At 42.1% G+C, this 17,096-nt stretch overlaps 1 protein-coding gene and 2 pseudogenes across 1 annotated transcript in view; 1 reads left to right on the forward strand and 2 right to left on the reverse strand.

Moving 5' to 3' along the window:
* Positions 1-17,096, forward strand: part of PSPH (phosphoserine phosphatase) — an 85,702-nt gene that overhangs the window by 3,985 nt on the left and 64,621 nt on the right. The window lies entirely within an intron of this gene.
* Positions 4,788-5,266, reverse strand: LOC141570775 (translationally-controlled tumor protein-like; annotated as a pseudogene).
* Positions 14,746-15,470, reverse strand: LOC109438910 (small ribosomal subunit protein eS24 pseudogene; annotated as a pseudogene).

Consider the following 17,096-nt stretch of genomic DNA (forward strand, 5'->3'; position numbering starts at 1 on the left):
CAGAGGGCTTGTCATATATGGCCTTTATTATGTTAAGGTATTTTCCTTCTATACCCATTTTATTAAGTGTTTTAATCATAAATGGATGTTGTATCTTGTCAAATGCTTTTTCTGCATCAATTGATATAATCATATGATTTTTGTCCTTTATTTTGTTTATGTGATGTATCACATTGATGGATTTGCGTATGTTGAACCATCCTTGTGCCCCGGGGATAAACCCCACTTGGTCGTGATGAATAATCTTTTTAATGCATTGTTGTATTCGATTTGCTAGAATTTTATTTAGGATTTTTGCATCGGTATTCATCAGAGATATAGGTCTGTAGTTTTCTTTTTTTGTGCTGTCCTTACCAGGTTTTGGTATCAGGGTAATGTTGGCCTCATAAAATGAGTTAGGGAGTACTGTCTCTTCTTCAATTTTTTGGAAGAGTTTGTGCAGAATTGGTATTAGATCCTCTTTGAAGGTTTGGTAGAATTCACTAGTGAAGCCATCTGGTCCCGGACTTTTGCTTTTGGGAAGGTTTTGGATGACTGATTCAATTTCGTTACTGGTGATCGGTCTGTTTAGATTTTCCAGTTCTTCATGGTTCAGCCTTGGAAGGCTATATGTTTCTAAGAACTTGTCCATTTCTTCTAGGTTGTTGAATTTGGTGGCATATAGTCCTTCATAGTATTCTTGGATGATCCTTTGTATTTCTGTGGTGTCCGTGATAACTTCCCCTTTTACGTTTCTGATTTTGTTAATCAGTGTCTTCTCTCTTTTTATCTTAGTAAGTCTAGCCAAGGGTTTGTCAATTTTGTTAATCTTTTCAAAAAACCAGCTCTTTGTCATATTAATTTTTTCTATTGTCTTTTTGTTCTCTATATCATTTAGTTCTGCTCTAATTTTTGTTATTTCCTTTCTTCTGCTGACCTTGGGTTTTACTTGTTCTTCTTTTTCTAGTTCTTTAAGGTGTAACATGAGGTTATTTATTTGGGAGTTTTCTTGTTTCTTGAGATAGGCCTGTAATGAGATAAATTTCCCTCTTAAAACTGCTTTCGCTGCATCCCAGAAATTTTGGTAGGATGTATTTTCATTGTCATTTGTTTCAATGTATCTTTTGATCTCTCCTCTAATTTCTTCTTTGACCCAGTCCTTCTTTAAAAGTATGTTGTTTAATCTCCATGTATTTATGTTTTTTCCCGCTTTCTTTTTACACTTGATATCCAATTTCAAAGCCTTGTGATCAGAGAATATGCATGGTATGATTTCAATCTTCTTAAATTTGTTGAGACTGATTTTATGTCCCAATATATGGTCTATCCTTGAGAATGTTCCGTGTACACTAGAAAAGAATGTATAGTCTGATGTTTTAGGATGAAGTGCTCTATAAATGTCAATTATGTCCATTTCATCTAATGTGTCATTTAGGGCTACTATTTCGTTACTTATTTTCTGTTTGGATGATCTATCCGTAGCTGTCAATGATGTATTTCAGTCCCCTAGTATAATTGTGTTTTGGTCAATTTCTCCCTTTAGTTCTGTTAGTAGTTGCTTGGTGTATTTCGGTGCTCCCTGATTGGGGGCATAAATATTGATGACTGTTATGTCTTCTTGTTGTACAATCCCCTTCACCATTATGAAATGTCCCTCTTTGTCTCTTGTTATCTTTTTCACCTTGACGTCTGTTTCATCTGATATCATTATGGCTACACCTGATTTTCTCTGGGTACCATTTGCTTGGAGTGTCAATTTCCACCCTTTCACTTTGAGTCTATGCTTGTCCTTGTAGCTGAGATGTGTCTCTTGGAGACAGCATATGGTTGGGTTTAGTTTTTTGATCCAATCTGCTACTCTGTGCCTTTTTATTGGTGAGTTCAGTCCATTTACATTTAGGGTGATTATTGATATGTGAGGATTTCCTGTCATTCTATCTTTAGTTTTCTGGTAAGGCTGTGTCTCCATTGTTTCTTTGCCTTTTTGTTGTTGTCTATTACTTCTGTGTGGTGGTATTCTATGATGTTTCCCTCTGTTTCTTCTTTTATTTCAGTATATATTTCAATTCTGGATTTATTTTGAGTGGTTACCCTTAAGTTTATGTAAAAGAAAGTTTGATATTTAGAGTATTCCATTTTCTTCAGCACGGTTACTTTCTCCATTCCCATATTCCGGTTCAGGCCTTTACTCTCCCCCTTTTTGAGTTTTGGTTGCCACAAATTGTCCCTGTTGATGGTGGTCGAATAGCCTCCTTTAGTATTTCTTATAGTGCAGGTCGTGTATTAGAAAATTCCCTCAGCTTCTGTACGTCTGGAAAGGTCTTTATTCCTCCTTCATATCTAAAGGATATCTTTGCTGGATATATTATTCTTGGCTCATGATTTCTCTCTTTCAATAGTTTGAATATTTGTTTCCACTCCCCCCTGGCTTGTAGAGTTTCTGCTGAAAAATCTGATGATAATCTAATGGGCTTTCCTTTGTAAGTTACCGTCTTCTTTTCCCTGGCTGCCTTGAGGATTCTTTCTTTGTCGTTGATTTTAGACAGCTTCAATACAATGTGCCTTGGAGAAGGCCTGTTGGGATTGAGGTAACTAGGTGTTCTATTTGCTTCTTGGATTCGAGGGTCCAGTTCTGTCCACAAATTTGGGAAGTTCTCATTGACAATTTGTTTGAATATATTCTCTGTTCCCTTCTGTCTTTCTTCTCCTTCTGGTATGCCCATTATTCTTATATTGCTCTTTCTGATGGAGTCAGAAAGTTCTTGTAGAGTTCTTTCATTTCTTTTAAGTCTCAAGTCTCTTTCTTCTTCTATCTGTGTCATTTCCAGGTTTCTATCTTCGATGTCACTGATTCTTTCCTCCATCTGGTCAACTCTACTACCTAAGCTGGTTATTTCATTCTTAATTTCTTCTATTGAGTTCTTAATCACCAGAAATTCTCTTTGGTTCTTTTTTAAAATTTCAATCTCTTTCGTAAAATGCTCATGCTGTTCTTTGATTGAGTTTCTGAGTTCCTTTAACTGCCTATCTGTGTTTTCTCGTATCTCGTTGAGTTTTTTCAGAACTGCAATCTTGAATTCTCTGTCATTTAAGTCACATATTTCTGTATCTTTAAGTGCCTTCTCTGGAGATTTTTCACTTTCTTTCTGAGCTATCTTGTTGCCTTGGTTATTCATGGTGATTACTGGTTTACTATATCTCTTCCTAGACATCTACAGGAGTGACTTCTGCAACAGGTTGATAGAAAGCGGTCTTTCTTTTGTTTGCCAGTACTTGTTGGTAGAATGTTTTATTATTTCTCCAACTGCAACTTATTTTCCTTCTCCCACACAGTAGTGCTATGTTTTCTCTGCACTATTCCAACTTCTCACACAATGGGCGGATTCCCTGGGAGACGGGCTTCTCCTCTGTTAATAGTTCATCTAGGTCACAGGGCGCAGTGTCCCGGTGGGTATGCGGAGAGCTTTTGATGTTCCAAAGCTCTTCCAGCTCCTGATTCAGAGCCCGTATATTTCAGCAATTCTGTTTACTCCTGCAGGGATCCGCCCAGATAGGTGGGGTCAGGGGCGGGGTGAGTTTTGAGAGGTGGCCGAGAGCAATGGCGGCGACCACCACCACAGCCGGTCCTGCTTCCACAGCTCTCTCGCCTTTGCTGGAACTAGTTGGGCTGTGAATTTGTGTTTGCCGTCCACAGTTCACAAAACAGCAAATTTTCTGTTGTTTTGATCTGACACTGCTACTGTTTCGCTTCTAGCACCGGGCAGATGGGGGCGGGGCGAGCTCTGGGAGGGGAGGGAGGGGCGGCTAGTCTCAGTGCCTAAGGCTCCATTCTCTGCTCGGCAGTGCGGGCTTATACCACCGTTTTCAGCCTTTTTCCCTCAGTCTTTTCTCCGAGGTCTCTGCCGTGAGCGTTGGGTTCAGCCGTGTTATATGCTGTCCCCTCAGCCCTGTGGAGCCCTGGCGGAGCCCTAGCAGTCCGAGTTCTTCCCTCTCCCGCAGCTGCGGTAGTTCCGGGAAGCAGCGAGCTCGGCGCACTGAGCTGGGTCTGAGTCCTGCGCCCGCGCGGCTCCGTCTCTGCGCACCTCTCCCTTTCCTCCTCCCTCCACTCGCGCGAATCTCCCACCTGTAGGTGATTTCAGTCGGTAGTGGGCCTCTTCGTCTTGCCTGTCTGCTGTGCAGGGAGTCCTTTGTGAGTTTTTGTTGCTCAATTCGTTGTAAATTCCAGGGGAGCTTTACAGAGGCTCACCTCACGCTGCTATTTTTCCGGAAGTCCGATTCCTCATTTTTGTCCCCAATTGTACTAGTATCTTTTTATTCTTTTGGTAATCTATTCCAGAGTTAACTACTTCCGTTTGCAGGTGATGAAATGTCTAAGGCATCCACTTCAAATTTTGCTGTGAGCATGGTCTTTCCCTTCACTCAACTCTGAATTTAGACTTTTGATCCTTATTTTTTATATTCCAGTCCCAGTAGTTTTCACTGTAGAAGTTATCTGAAGACAGTCTTAAACTTTATAGTGATGGTCTGGCAGGCTCTAGTTTCTCTAGGAACCCTACACAGGATGGTTTTAAATGTGTATTAAACTAAGAGACATTCTCTCAAAAGAGTAAATGCATTTTATTTTTAGACAATCTACATGACATGATTGTTTTAAAAACAATGCCTCCACTCCAAATAAATCAAGGTTAAAAAAAAAACGGAAGAGCTCAAGATAACATCAGTCCTATTTGTTCTAGGCCGGGTGAGTGGATGAAAAGCAGCAGCTAGTTACGATGATGACAGGTGATGGATCCCAATGGCCAAGTCTGTTAATATTTTTCCATTTCTAAACCATCCTTAAAGAAAATCACCTATGGGTTCACACCATCCTCACAGTCGTCCAACAGAGCAACCGTGCCATCTGGATTCAGGTTTTCACCAATAAAGAACTGGTTGTTTTTTGAAATTAGCAGGGATGTACTTGATTTGTTCTGCAGCCCCTGTCATAAAAGGTTTTACTCTTTCTGGTCTCTGTTCTTTAAGTTTCCCTCTGAGGGATTTCATCATTATGTACTTCTTGTAGGCTTCTTTTGTGAAGCTGTCTTCCTGCTAATGATGGTTCATGACAATGTCAACACTAGCAACTACTGTGCTTTCAGGACCTTTGCCCTCCAGGCCTTCAGCGGAGGTATTTCCACCAATGAGGTAGTCATCAGTATCACCCTCTGTTCTACTGACCATCTTCCCCTCTACCTGCAGGCACAGCCCATCCTCAGTCTCCCCGGATCTTGTAGATGTTGGAGAACATCTCATCATGGCTGATTTGGTCCCAGTAGATCATCACGACGGTGGCTGGAAAGACACAACAGTGGCACTGGCTTAGCAGGAGCTGGGAGTGAGCACTATGCAGCCCAGCACTGCTGGGGGGAGGGGGGAGCAGGTGAAAACAGTGGGATTCCTCATTAACAGCTGCATGATATTCTTTGTAACAATGACATAGTTAACCAATCACCTACTAATGGACGTTGAGGTTGTTCCAGATCTTCTATTCAGGCTACAATGAATATCCTGGTATATAATGCTTTTATGTGGGCTTGTATATTTGAAAATCACAAAAGCATCTACATAAGTTTAAGTGATAGTATAACACAACACAGTAGAAGGAGCCCCATGATGTTACTTGCTGTGCATGCAGATTTATTTAGCTACTGTTAGAGATGTGTGGGAGACATGAACAGAGATGAAGATTGTGGAACTTCAGTCATCTACTTGCAGGTAGGGAAAGGAGTAGTGTAAAGACTTCCACTCTCCTGAGGTGCAAAATTTAAGAGGCACCCAAAACTCAGTAATCGAGATCAATGCTTTAATGCAGTGATTTTTGCAAAATTTATGCAAAAAATCCATAATGAACAAATACCAGAATCTTAAATTAGGCATTTCCACTAACATCATACCAGGAATTAGACAAAGTCAGCAAAACAAGGACCCTCATTATTCCTCTAGAGGCAAGCTATTTGCATATGTCATTCTTCCAGCCTTGGTTATCACGCTTTCAAGCAAATTAATTATTTCCAGTATATGATGCAAAATAAAGTAGCAAGGGAGTGTTACCTGTATGCTAATGTATGTATAGGATGGGAGAACTTTAGAATGTTGTTTGGAGAATTTTAAACAAAAAGTCACGTGGGAGCAGACCCATAGTATGCTATGATTGAAGAAATAGAGGTGGCAGCAGGTGTTCAGCTATTTGATTCAGGAGGAATTTCAATAAAGAAGAACATTTTAAGGAAAGAACTCTAATGAGGCAGGGTGGTGTATAAAGAATCCCAGAGTGAAATAATTTGAGTTTGAATTCTAGTTTGCATTGTTTACCAGTGTGTGGCCTTGGAAAGGTTACTTAACTTTTTTGACTCAATTTTCTAACCTATAAAGTAGGGGTAAGTGACATCATAGAGAAAACTGAGATTGCATGTATAACATGCTTTGTATTATGCCAGACATGGAAGGTGTTAATTGCCACTACCGTTCATATTATGTAATTAACTACATAATTTTCATAGCACCGTCACATCAGTTGTCGCGTTTGATCCTAATATGAATCCTTTGAAGTCATGTATTAAACCAGTTTCACACATGATTACATCAACACAGAAAGAGGTTAAATTATCAACTCAAGGTCACACTGTTGTGTTAGGGGAGAGCCAGAAACCTAGGTTTCACCCTTGACTACTTCCTTTGCCTCAGGCTCCCATATTCACATGCTCCCTGAATATTTTCACACCTATTTTCTAGATGTCACCCTTCTCCACTCTATGTACTTTCCTCCATCGCCATGTTCACCAATCAGGTTTAGGCTATGATCATTTCTTATTGGGATAACTACCATAGTGCCCTAAGTTTTTGCTCTGCCTTTAGTCCTCTTTGTTGCTAGTAGAGCAATGTATCAAAAGTAAATCTACAAGCCACAGCTCTGCTTATAGTCCCTCAGTTACCCCAAAGACCTTACAGTGGAATCTAAATGTCTTAATTTGCTTCCAGAGTCAACTACATCTTGTGCCTTCCTCTCCAGGCTTAAAACCCTTCTCTCTTTCCCTCTCACTTTATGCTGTCTGGTCATTCTGAACTTTTCAGTGCTTGGAACATTCTACCTGCCTTTCTTCCGCCTGAAACATTCTTCGAGGACCTCTTCTCTCCTGCCCTCACTGGCATCCCCATCCCAATTCCCATCCAGTAGGTATACAAATAAGTAAGATCCTAATCCTCAAGAAGCACATAGCCTAGTAAGGGAGCTAAACTTGTAAACAGATAAATGACACTAAAGTGTAGGATATTATATTTAAGAGATGAATGAAGTGCTGTGAACACAAAGGTATTAGCATCAGGGAAGGTTTCTTGGAGGAGGTGAATTCTGAATGAGATTTTGAAAGATACATAGATACTTTGCAGGAGAAGAAGGTTTAGGAGAGTGATTCCAGATAGAGTGACAGAGTGACAGTAGAAGGGCCGGGTATGCTCAGCGAAAGGTGGATACATAAGATGGAGGGAAGAAGGTTGCACAAGACATCTGGAGAAGTAGCTTGTCCTGACTGTTATGGCCTGGTTTGCTAATTAGGAAGTCTAGTCCTAAGGCTGCCAGCACTGGGAACCCAAAGAACTAGTGATCCTCAGTTAGCAGGAAACTGAGGATCCCACCTACTGGGAGGAAACTGATAATCCATGTTAATGGGATGTTACCAAAACCTACCCCCTGGGAGGGATGAATACCCCTGATCAGGACTTCCTCAGTGCAAGATAACTCTAGGGGTGAACTGGAGGGGGTGGGGGTGAACTAAGAATAGGGAAATCAGAAACATGGGTGTTGAAAAGTCCATGTGGATGGTGATGAAAGCATGTTTAGTGACATAAGTAGGTATTTTTGATAAAGGGGAAAGACATGTTTTAAATAGTATGTATGATATGATCTTTTTTTAATTAAAGTTTATTGGGGTGACATTTGTTAGTAAAGTTACGTTCTTTTCAGATATACAATTCTGTAATACATCATGTATATATCACTTTGTGTGTTCACCACCCAGAGTCAGTTCTACTTCCATCACCATATATTTGATCCCTTTTACCCTTATCTAACACCCCTTTCCCCCACTACCCTCTGGTAACCACTAAACTATTGTCTGTGTCTAATATGATCTTATTTTTGTACACTCCCCATGCATCTATACAAAAAAGGCAGAGGACATGCATAAAAATACAAACATTGAGTATATTTTAAAAATTCAGAATATTTTTATTTTTGCAAACCTCCCCAAATTTGTGTATCCATAAAAGGGGGACGCAGAAAAATATACATGAAAATATAAAATATACAAAGTATGTCTAGTGTCTTATTTTTATTAAATCCCCACAATATATAAATATATATGTATATGCATATATATTGATAAAGATGAACTGGAACTTTAAGCAAACATAGTCAGGAGGATCTATGGGAGGAGCTAGGGCTTATGGAAGTTCTCGCATTCTACATAATCATGAGAACCCCACAGGAAGAACGCTATAAGAAAGGTCTATGGTTCCAACCTCTGTTTTCCTTTCCTTAAATACTCATCCATCTTGGCATGCAGGCCAGAATGTGCATGTGGCTTGCCATGCCTGCCTTCACTGGATTGCTACCTTTTTCCTGAATAAATCCTTTTTCGTGACTAAATACCTGGTTGATATTATTTTTCAGTCAACAATATCAATAAAGGACCAGAACAGAAGGCTATACCTCAAAATGTTCAATATTTTGTGCCCATAGGTGAAAAATGGTATCTTAAAAGTTTTGCTTTGAGAATGAAGTTGATAATATATGTTATATGTAAGAGCCATTTCTAGTTCTTTTTATGTGAACTGTCTATTCATATCTTTTGTCTGTTTTCCTATTTTGCTTTTTTATGGATTTTCAGGAGCTCTATGTTTTCTGTATTGAAATTTAACTTATGCAATGTTGCCAGAGGCTCACGAGGATGTCTAAGAGAGGACTCAACCTGGAGTAGCTGTGGCCAGGTTCTTATCTCTGCACGAGAAAGAATTGAAGAGCCAGACAGATGCAGGAAAGCAAAGGGAGTTTATGAAACGAAAGTACACACTTGAGAGGGAGGTGCGGGCAAACTCAGAGATTGGGTTGCACTGAGGAAGTCCTGACCAGGGGTATTCATCCCTCCCAGGGGGCAGGTTTTGGTAACATCCCATTGACATGGATTATCAGTTTCCTCCCAGTAGGTGGGAGCCTCAGTTTCCTGCTCTTTCATCCTTATTTGACTTCTCCAGAACTGTCATGGGGTCAGATGCATGCCAGAGTTGTAGTAACCACAATGTAAATGAGATTTTAATGACATCATAATTAGCTAAAGGTCAGGTTCTGGTCAAGGGAATTAGCCTTACTGGATAAAACTGGTTCTTGTTTTTCTTCAGCAGCAGGTCACCTGTTACGTGTGTAACCAGTGAGGTGCCTCAGGTTGTACCCTGGAGGGGGTTGTCAATTTTCCTAGGCTACCTATCCTGTCTCACCAGTATTGTTTGTATTTATGTCTTTTTTCCAATTAAACATTAAAAATTCTTTTTCATGTAGTCAGTTTCTCCCATGACTCACTTGGGATTTATTTTGGTAAGCAATGAGATAAGAATCTGTGGTATAATGAAAATATGTATTTAGTCTTTGACCCTGGTTCCTGGCATGGAACTCCTAAAACCATTGGTTTTCTGAGTGACAGGAGTGTCTTTTGTTACCCATAACAATCCCCTCTGGAATACACCTGTGTCTGTGCTAATGAGGTGAGTCAAGGTGAGAAACCTAGATAGCCCCATGACAACCAAACACTGATTAGACGGTGGAAACTATCAGGCCCCCACCCCCAATCTCTGGGGAGTATTGGTGGCTGGAGGTGGGTTATAAAAATGCTTGAACAAATAGGGTGGATGAATGCATTGACACCCAGGTAGGGTGGAACATTCAAAGGGCACAGAAACTCTGCATCACTCCCTTAATACCTTTTCCTGTGCATCTCTTGGATTTGGCTGTTCTTGAGTTGTATACTTTATAATAAACCTGTAAACCTAAATAAAGTGATTTCCTGAATTCTGAGTCAGTCTCCAAATCTTTCAAACCTGATGAAGGATTGGGGGAACTCCCAAATTTGTTGCCAAGTCAAGCAGAAGTGCAGGTAGCCCGGGGACCTGGGGCATGCAACTGGTGTCTGAAGTGGAGGCGGTGTTGTGGGACTGAGCCCTTAACTATACAGTCTACACTAATTCCAGGTAGTGTCAGAATTCAACTGAGTTGTTGGACACAGAACTAATGGTGGAGAGAGTTGGTGTCTGAGAATGAAAGAATTGATTATTTGGAAAAAAACAGTCCAATTAGGTTTTTTTCAGAATAATTCATGTCTTCCACCATTAATATATAAAATAATTATTAGTGTGTGCAACATTCCCAGATGTATCTAGATGTACTTTGGACTATATTCTGCTGCATAGCTCTGTCTGTTCAAGTATCAGCACCATATTATTTTATTTACTGTAGGTTTACAATGTGTTCCAAAATTTGATAGGGCTAGATACTTTTCATCAATCTTTTTTCCCAAAAAATTTTTGGCTATTTTACATGTTTTTTCCCCCCAAATGAATGACAGAATTATCTACTTTTTAAAATGTGCATCTTTTGCTTTTTTTTTCTTTCATCTTAGATTGCTTTTTAAAACACTTTAAGCAAAAATTTCCAGTCAAGGGGCTAGCCGGGTGGCTCAGGTGGTTAGAGATCCATGCTCCTAACTCTGAAGGCTGCCGGTTCGATTCTCACATGGGCCAGTGAGCTCTCAACCACAAGGTTGCCAGTTCAATTCCTTGAGTCCCGCAAGGGATGGTGGGCAGCGCCCCCTGCAACTAAAATTGAACATGGCACCTTGAGCTGAGCTGCCGCTGAGCTCCCGGATGGCTCGGTTGGAGTGCGTCCTCTCAACCGCAAGGTTGTCGGTTCGACTACCGCAAGGGATGGTGAGCTGTGCCCCCTGCAACTAGAAATGGCAACTGGACCTGGAGCTGAGCTGCACCCTCCACAACTAAGACTGAAAGGACAACTTGAAGCTGAACGGCACCCTCCACAACTAAGATTGAAAGGACAACAACTTGACTTGGAAAAAAGGCCTGGAAGTACACACTGTTCCCCAATAAAGTCCTGTTCCCCTTCCCCAATAAAATCTTTAAAAAAAAAAAAAAAAAAAAAGAATTTCCAGTCAAGATGGTGGGGAAGGTAAACACTGTGCTTGCCACCTCTCATGACCACATCAAAATTACAACTAAACTACAGAACAACCAAACAACCATCATTGAGAATAACTTGAACGCTAGCTGAACAAAAGTCCTGCAACTAAGGACATACGGAAGAAGACACATCGAGACTGATAAGAGGGACAGAAATGTGGAATGGACTGGTCCTTTACCCATGTGTGGCAGTTAAAAACCAGGAGGGATATATCAGCTTCAGAGGTCCCCCCAGAGGAGTGAGGGGTGCCAGCCCAACACCAAGCACCCTATCTCAGGTTCCAGTGCTGGAAAAAGAAGTCTCCACAACTTCTGGTTGTAAAACCCAGCAGAGATTGTGGCTGAGTGAGACAGAGGGCAGCTGGAGTCCCAGGAGCTCCTCTTAATGGGCTAGCACACAGACTTACTCACTGACAGACTCCAGTGCTGGGGCAGCAGCTTAAAAGGCAACAGTGACATGTGGGGAGGAACTGAATTGTCTGGCTTCAAAGCGAGGACTGGAGGGGTAGCTTTCTCCTGGAAAAAAGGACTGGCAGAATCCATTATTTCTTTGTTGAGCCCACCCCACTCCCAGTGTGCAGACTCAGGTGGCTGCCATATCTGTGTCTCTATCAACCTGGCTAACACTGTTCACCTCATCCTACCCAACTTGCAGGCCAACCCAAGCTGCTTCTAGTGGCTTTTCCATATAAACAGCCTGTCTTGGCTTCTGCTGTGGACTTTCCTAAAATCTCTCAAAAGTTCACAAAACCCAAACCAGCAGCATCTGGCCTTGGTGTACCTCATAATTCTTGCTAAGCAGCCCCAAGCCCAGCACTGGTGGCACTCAGCCTCAGTTCTCAGCTTGGCCTCTTGAGACACCTCCAAGCCTAGCATGGGTGGCAGCCATCTATGGATTACTTTGTGGCTCATGCCATATGGCCTTGGGCAGGGCATAAGCTTTGGCTGAATTTGGCCTGCAGCAGGGTCCCTCCCAGGATGCACTGGGCCAGGCACAGTTGGTGGCTGACTCTGGACAGAGTAGAGCACCACCTGGCCAATTCCCAGGACAACACACCAAACGGGCAGACTGGGCAGGTATCAGAGCCCTGCTAAAGCAAATCCTGCTCCGTAAGTTCAGCCTCTACACAACAGCTCCTCCACTGTAGTCACAGACAATCCTCACAGCCAATCAGCCTGAGGGTCAATCCCTCCCATTGAGGTACAAACAAATCAAGGCAGGAGGGTACATACAACCCACACAAGGGACACACTTGGAGCACCCAGCTCAGGTGACCAAGGGGACTATGCCACTGGGCCTCACGGGTCATCTACTACATAAGGCCACTCTACTAAGACCGGGAGATAGCAGCTCTACCTAATACATAGAAACAAACACAGAGAAGCCGCCAAAATTTGGAGACAAAGAAACATGTCCCAAAATGAAAGAACAGAACAAAGCTCCAGAAATAGAACTAAAACAAAATGGAGACAAGCAATGTACCACACAAAGAGTTCAAAACACTGTTTATAAGGATGCTCAATGATCAGTGAGAACTTCAACAAAGAGGTAGAAAACATAAAAATGGAGATAGAAAACATAAAAAAGAACCAATTGGAAGTGAAGAATCCAATAACTGAAATAAAGAGTGCATTAGTGGAAATCAACAGTAAATTAGATGCAGCAGAGGTCTGAATCAGCAATTTAGAAGATAAGGTGGCAGAAAACACCCAATCAGAACAGCAAAAAGAATCCAAAAAATGAGGAGAGTTTTAGAGGCCTCTGGGACAACACCAAATGTATAACATTTGCATCATAGGGGTAGCAGAAAAAGAAGAGAGACAGCAAGAAATTGAAAATCTATTTGAAGAAACAATGACAGAAAACTTTCCTAACCTGGTGAAGGAAATAGAAATATAATCCCAGAAAGCACAAAGAGTCACAAACAAGATGAACTCAAAGAGGCCCTGTGGGGGCAGAGCCCCAGAAAGTAGTTTCCAGGCTCTTGGCCTCACAAGACAGGTGCTGGCTCATGTAGTAAATGGCCATCAACTGTGATTGCATGGCCATCAGCGGTGGCTAGTTGGCCGTCAGCTGTAACCAGTGAGCCATTTTCCACTAATATAACTGCCATGGCTACGCTAGCAGAAAACAAAGATGGGAGCTAGCAAGAAGATGGTGGCTGAGCCTGCAAGCAGCGCAGTGAGGGTTGAGAATTGTGTGGCTCCTGTTTCCTATTTCTCCAATCCAGCCACCAGCGAGAATATAGTGATATGATTCCCCCATCTATGGCTCCGTGGGTGTTCCTTTTTGGCCTCACCGTATCCTGCGTTCTTATGAGGGGAGCGGGAGCAGAGACCCTGCAGGCTGCTCTGCACAACAAATGGCACAGCGAGCAGGGTCTCCCGCACGACAGGCCCACACCAAGACACATCATGATTAAAATGGCAAATGTTAAAGACAAACAGAGAATCTTAAAAGCAGCAAGAGAAAAGCAGTTAGTTACCTACAAGGCAGCTCCCATAAGATTGTCTGCTTGTTTCTCAACAGAAACGGTCGTGTCCTGCATGACGAGAATTGTGGGGAGTGAGGAGGGCAGCGCAGGGTTAAGAAAAGACAGCAGCCATGAATACAGTTTAAATGTGGAGGCCAAGGGAGCGGCAGCCTCAAGGTCTGGGCTGTGGCACCTGGTCGGGCCTGCACAATAACTTTCATTAGTTTGGTGGGGAAGCAAAGGAGATAAAGCTTGTCAATCTCTAGATCTGTGAATCCCATACATCATAATAGGAAACCCATTGTAGTCAATCAGCCTTGCCTGCAGACAGCTGGACTGTAAGTTTCAACTTCCCCAAGGGACAAAACCTATATGCATATGAATAGATGGAGAGCACCTCATTGAATCACTTCCCTTGCAGGTTCTGGGAAGGAATGCAGCCACAGAGGTGGAGGCTTTCCTTAGCCTGAGGAAGGTGGGGGGCTGTGCCCACCTCCATGAACCCCGTGGGTTCTCCTGTTGGTCCCCACGTGACTGCGTCTGGCTTGAGTTGTTCCTTCCGTGAGGAATCTTACTCATCATCGACTGTCCAGTCATCTTTCTGGGACCAAACAAGGAGGCATAAGGTGCAAACACAAAGGTTTAGCAAAGTCCCTGAAAGGATCAGTCTTACAGACTCTCCTTTCTTTGGGGGCAGGTAGAAGGAAACAAAACAGTTAAGCTGTTGCGTGGTGAGGTTAAACTGCTGTATGGTGACAAGAAACTTTGCAGGCCAGAAAGGATTGCCACAAAATATTCAAAGTGATGAAAACCAAGGACCTACAACTAAGGGTACTCTACCCAGCAAAGCTATCATTTAGAATTGAAAGACATATAAAGAGCTTCCCAGATAAGAAAAAGCTAAAGTAGTTCATCAACACCAAACCAGTATTACAAGAAATATTAGAGGGACTTCTTTAAGAAGAAGAAGAAGACAGTTCAATAATATGAATTATAAAATGGCAATAACTACATATCTATCAACAGTTTATTTTTTTTTTTAAGTTCTTAGTTTAATAATCTGCTCATGAAAAATCTGCTCAATCACCACAGATAAAGTCACTGACAAATATTTACTCTTTCTGTTGTCCAATCTCCACCTCACTTTTGCCAGCACCAACATTATCCTTTGCAGTCAGTTTCCCTAACTTTATTCTGTTTTTGCATCCCTTTCCCTGTTTTCTTGAGATCTTTTTCTTCTCATACAGGCAATGTCTTACAAGTTTATGTTTGGGTTCACTTTTCTTTGCATAATCCAAGGAGTCATAAATCATGCCAAAGTCAGTTGTCTTGCCACCACCAAAATGAGTTCTGTATCCAAATGCAAAGATGACATCTGGTGTGGTTTTGTACATTTTGGCTAGTTTGTCTTAGGTACTGTTGCCTTTCCAGTGTGAAGGACTTCGATGACCATTTGTTTCCATTGAAGTCGTCTATTGGTCATGAACTTCCTGGTCTGGATAGTTACTGTATCATTCATGATGGTGGCTGACCCTCAAGCAGCCAGGGAGGAAAAACAACAATTACTTTAAATGTAAAAGAATTGAATGCTCCAATCAAAAGATAGAGTGGCTGAATATATAAGAAAACAAAACCCTTACATATGCTGCCTACAAGAGACTCACTTCAGATCAAAAGATGCATACAGACTGAAAGTAATAAGATGGAGAAAGAAATTCTTACACCAGACAAAATAGACTTTAAAACAAAGGCTATAACAAGAGACAAAGAAGGACCCAGTAGATATGTCACAGAAATGGCAGCATGAGGAGTGTTTCTTGAAATCTCCCCTGGAAGTTATAACAAATTAAACAGCTATAATTCAACAAAGGAAAACTTAAGCAACACGCAAGAACGTCTGAGACCCATGCATCAAATCACCTGAAGGTAAATCACCTGAAGGTGGGAAAATAGGGCGAGAGGGGGAGGAGGGAAGGTGGAAGTGCAGAGACACAGGCCAGGGGGCCACAGGACACAGTCTGGAGCTTGCTGCAGACCAGAGCTCATTGCAGGCTTGGGAGATGGAAGAATCCAGACTGCAGGTTCACTGCCTGTGGCCCATAGTCCTGCCTGAGGGATTGGCACGTAATACGGCTGAACCCAGTATTTGGGGCAGACACCTCAGGTGAGAACTATGGTTTAAGGCCTCACTACAAAAAACAGAAAACAAAGACATGGATCCCAGCTGCCTCCCCGCAACCTCCCAGAGTTTGCCCCACCCCCACCCTCCCAGGGTTAGAAGCGGGCTCCAGAAGAAACGGTAGCAGTGTCAGATTAAAGAACAGACTATCTATAGCCCTGAGAACTGGAGCAACGGTCCCGCACAGCACACAACTAATTCCAGCGATAGGGAAAGAGCTGTAGGGGTGAGACAGCTGTGGACTGGTAGTTGCCATTGCTCAGAGCCACAAACACACCAGCCACCTCTCACAGCCCACCCCACCCCCACTTTTCTGGGCAGATGCCTGTGGGGCAACCAGAGCTGCTGAGACACACAGGCTCTGCATCGGGCTGCAGGAGCAGCATTGGGTTTTCAGGAACTCAGAACTCTATCACCCTCCACATCTTCCCATGGAGGCAGTGCCCTAAGACCCAGGTGACCTGCTCACAGAGGAGAAGCCCACCTTCAGAAAACCCCCATCCCATGAGAAGTTGGAACAGTGCAAGAGAAAATGCTACAGCATGAGAGAAAATAAAAGGCTGCAGGGGAGAAAAAAATAAAACATTCTAGCAACACCTGCTGGAAAGCAAAAGAAAGACCTCTTCATATTAACCTACTGCAGTACGCACCCCTGTTAGATACCCAGGAAGAGAAATAATAATTCATCAGTGGCCATGAATAACCAAGGTAACAAGACAGCTCAGAAAGAAAATGAAAACTCTCCAGAAAATGAACTTAAAGACATGGAAATATGTGACTTAAATGACAGAGAATTCACAATTGCAGTTCTGAAAAAACTCAGTGAGATGCAAGAAAACACAGGCAGTTTAATGAACTCGGGAACACAATCAAAGAACAAAATGAATATTTTACCAAAGGGATTGAAACTTTAAAAAATAACCAAATAGAAATTCTGGAGACGAAGAACTCAATGAAAGAAATGAAGAATGAAATGTCCAACTGATTAGATAGAGGAAAGAATTAGTGATGTTTGAAATAGAAATCTGGAAATGACACAGATGGAAGAAGAGAGAGACTTGAGAGTTAAAAGAAAATAAAGAACTCTATAAGAACTTTCTGCCTCTATTAGAAGGAGCAACATAAGAATAATGGGCATACTGGAAGGGGAAGAAGAGAAGGAACAGAGTATATTAAAAAAGGATATC

The sequence above is a fragment of the Rhinolophus sinicus genome, chromosome 3 (genome assembly GCF_057876585.1).
Source record: "Rhinolophus sinicus isolate RSI-liver-muscle chromosome 3, RSI-T2T, whole genome shotgun sequence".
NCBI lineage: Eukaryota > Metazoa > Chordata > Mammalia > Chiroptera > Rhinolophidae > Rhinolophus > Rhinolophus sinicus.